Here is a 3796-nt window from a genome sequence, read left to right as displayed (position 1 = left end):
CCACACCCCTTCCCCATGGCTGGCTCACAACCCCATTGCCCCATGGCCCCTCCCCCATCCAGCTCCACCCCTGATTGGCCCCACCACACCAATCAGGGGTGGGGCTGGCCTGCCAACCTCCCAAGGCCCCATTTGGGGGCAGGGCTGGCTGGCCCACTACCCACAGCCCCTCCCCATAGCTGGCCCTGCCCCAAATCGCTCCCCTCACCCCAATCAGGGACGGGGCCCACTGGCCAATCACCTGCATCCCCTTCCCCCAGCTGGCCAACCTCCCGCTGTCTCCTCCACCTGACAGGTCCGGCCCTGATCCACCAATTGGGGCCAGGCCAGCAGGACCCCACCCATGCATGAATTCGTGCACTGGGCCTCTAGTATTACTATAAGTAAAGACTTTCTAGCCTGACACCAAAGCAACCACATTTTTGAAAGCAAGTGATATTTATCCTTTGAATATTTAGATCCAAATAAACCCAGGCAAAGACAAAATATGGCATAAGTTGATTTTTAAAATTAATTTTTAAAATATTACTCAAATAATATGAGGAAAAATATTAAAAAGAACAATCTATATATATAAAAGCCTAAGCGACCATTATGACTGAACGACCAGAATGACCAGAAAGACTGGTTGACCAGTCGCTATGATGTGCACTGACCACCAGGGGGAAGACACTCAATGCAGTAGCTGCCCTCTGGTGGTCAGTGCACTCCTACAGCTAACCTCACGTGCCTGGCCAACCTCCCCTGGTCCCTCCCCTTGCCCGGTCCCTCCCCCTGGCTGGCCGGCCAACCTCCTGCTGTCCCTCCCCCGCTTCCCCACCCCCTGGCCGGCAGACCCCGATTGGCCTGGCCCTGATTGACCTGGTCCCAGTCGGGACTGGGTGAGATAGCCCCGATTGGCCCTGATCACCAGCCAGGCCTAGGAACCCCACCTATGCATGAATTCGTGCACTGGCCCTCTAGTATAATATAAAGGTGAGCTGGTTATAAGCAAAGGCCATCTTGAAGTCCCTGAGACTTTAAAGGTGCCAAGTCCTCACAGTCCGAGGATTATTCTCCACGACAGTGTATGTCTTAAAGATTTATGTCATCATAGTCTTTAATATTTTAAACAGGAAAGTTAAATATGAGTTTTTTGAAGAGTTCTTTATGTTAATTTTCCTTTTATGAATGACAAATAGACATGTCCTTGGCAATCTCACACACTGGTCTAATCCACATAATTGACTTAGATATACTGGGATCCTAAGTGATCATTTTCTTTTTATACTTTAGTTACTTAAGAGTCAATAATCTTATCAGAAGACAGCTAGCCTGCAATAGTTGCTGATAAAGAAAAAATGCCCATCACAGGAACAGAAAAATATATAACTGGATATGCACATACACCCTACTAAAGACAGAGGAAGGTTCACAGTCATGCACACAAATACACATGCACGCATACACATAATGGACAATGAAAGACCAATTCCAGAATGATTGCTGCTGTCCTGAGGAAAAATGTGTTCATGAATACTTTTAACTAATTGAAGTATAATGACGATAAATTTGTCAGTAATATACCTTTAAATCCTAAAAGAAAAGAGAGTAAGGAGGAAGCCCTCGCTGTTATGCTTTTTGAAAATAAGTTGTCACAGGTATGACCTCTTATTTTATCCACCAAACCAACCACATAGTCCTCTTCTGAAAAGAATGAGCCTGGCCGCATAACCGGGGTAATTGTGTTTGGCTGGTGATACATTCTCCCTGCGGCTTCAGTGTCTTCCAAGCTTCCTGACCACCACTGTGTCTATACCACTGGCTTAAATATTCAATAACCTCACCAGTTCACCCTCACTGTGTCTACATTTTGGTTATTGATGAAGAGAGCAATAGCAGCCTTTTTGTGGATTACATTTTGGAAAAAAAATCATAGAATACTCTTAAACGATGAGGCAAGGAGTGTCATTAATGGAATAGTTATGATTGCTCCCATCAAATCAAACAAGTGGTGTTGATTCCTTGCCTGTTCTTCCTCCAAGAATAATCAGTGTTAAATTCTCAGAGTAGTAAACTCAGGAAATGGTTGAGTTGGGGCATGAGCAGGGTTGCTTTCAAATTTGAGACTTGGTAGGAAATGAAGGGCAGTTTTGAAATGTATCAAAGTGTCAAAGCAAAAGCTGGTACAGGGGATAGATAATAACAGGGAGGTGGGGAGAATCAAACCAGAATGAAAATTAGGAAGTAGGTAAAGAGGGGATAGCCACCGATACCAGCAGCTCATAAAAATTAATCTTGGCTGAAATCAGGCATGAAGAGGGAATAGGAGGAAACCCAAACCAGAGGACCGGACAGGCAGATGGTGCAAAGGCCGGGCATGCAACCAGGATGAGGGACAGGCGTGGCAGCTGGCTGGATAGAAGTGTGGCACAGCAACACAGAAAATCTTAATATGAGGTGAATATATTTGGCTTTGGGCTGCTGCGACCCCGGATGACACCAAGATTAGCAGGCTGAGGGCAGGTAAATTGATCAGTTTTCCAGCCCTGTTAATTCAGCTACTGAATCTAATTTTCTTCTGGAGGGATTTTGTCTTAAGCAATTTTCTATTAAAATGAGAAAAAAAAATACTGTAGGTCACCACCCTTTGGCGATTGGGTGACTACAAAGAAAGAAGTGTGATACTTAAGGGGAAGGATGTGGAATTGTAATAAAGAGGAAAAGGTCACAGTATGAATAGTGGAGGAGGAACAAAGGTTAATTCTTCCTACTACAAACTATCTTTATTAGCAATCTCAAACTTTTATTTTTTCCACATAAAAAGATGTCTCCCAATATTGGAAACCTCTGAATTGTTAGGATTAATTCATAATAACTTTTCTTTGTGAGGTAAAATATTACTCATCACCCATAAATACTATCATTAAATAATGAATTTTAGGTATCAACTCCATACATTTATGATTTCAAGTTCTGTGATATAATTTTTTTATCTTCCCTCAATTTTGTAAGTTTGGTTTTCAAACATAATCACATTTACTTCAAATGATGAATCCTTATATGAGGAAAACAAACTGAGTATGATGTGTTTCTGCTAGTTCTGTTATGGCACAATGGTAAGTCTGCATTAGGCTAAAAAATGCTACATTTAACCGATATTATTTGTGGATAGGCAGATGATTCAGAAAGAGCTGAGGTTTCAAAGACTCTAACCACCCCTAGGAATCAGCAAGGAATTGATTTAGACGTTTAGAGTTGAGGAAAGAAAAACCTGCATGGATCACATCAGTTTTCCACCCATAACTTAAGCATTCACTTAGATTATTATTAAACCCCATGCTTTATCCGATATGTGCAGAAACTGCATAAAGTGGAATTCTGAATGGGTTTAAGAGATATGTCAGTGCAGAATTAGGGCAGTTCTGGTGGGAATTCCCAGTTTAAATATAGTGAGCATATGTATACATCCAAAGGAATTCACTTCATGAATTACTGACTGACAAAAATTTTTGAGTGTTAATTAAAAACATGGAAGTGTTTATAATAGGTATCTGTAATTATTGTTAATGGGCAATGAAGATAATTTTAAAAGACTAAAACAAAAACTCATCTATGTTGAATACAGTAAACATGACTTTGAGGTAAATGTTTATTTTATTTTATATATACAGGGGTGGGCAAAAGTAGGTTTATAGCTGTGAGTACACAACACACAGTTTAACCTTGTATTATTATTTATTAATTATTGTATTATCTTCATGCGAACAACTGTAAACCTACTTTTGCTCACCTTGTATTTTAAAAGCCTTATTGA

General features: G+C 41.3%; 1 protein-coding gene across 1 annotated transcript in view; it reads right to left on the bottom strand.

Moving 5' to 3' along the window:
- The window catches only part of MALRD1 (MAM and LDL receptor class A domain containing 1), a 649080-nt gene that overhangs the window by 5455 nt on the left and 639829 nt on the right, over positions 1-3796 (bottom strand). The window lies entirely within an intron of this gene.

The sequence above is a fragment of the Myotis davidii genome, unplaced genomic scaffold, assembly GCF_000327345.1.
Source record: "Myotis davidii unplaced genomic scaffold, ASM32734v1 scaffold376, whole genome shotgun sequence".
In the NCBI taxonomy this organism is placed as follows: Eukaryota; Metazoa; Chordata; class Mammalia; order Chiroptera; family Vespertilionidae; genus Myotis; species Myotis davidii.
This window is presented reverse-complemented; position numbering and strand designations above follow the sequence as displayed.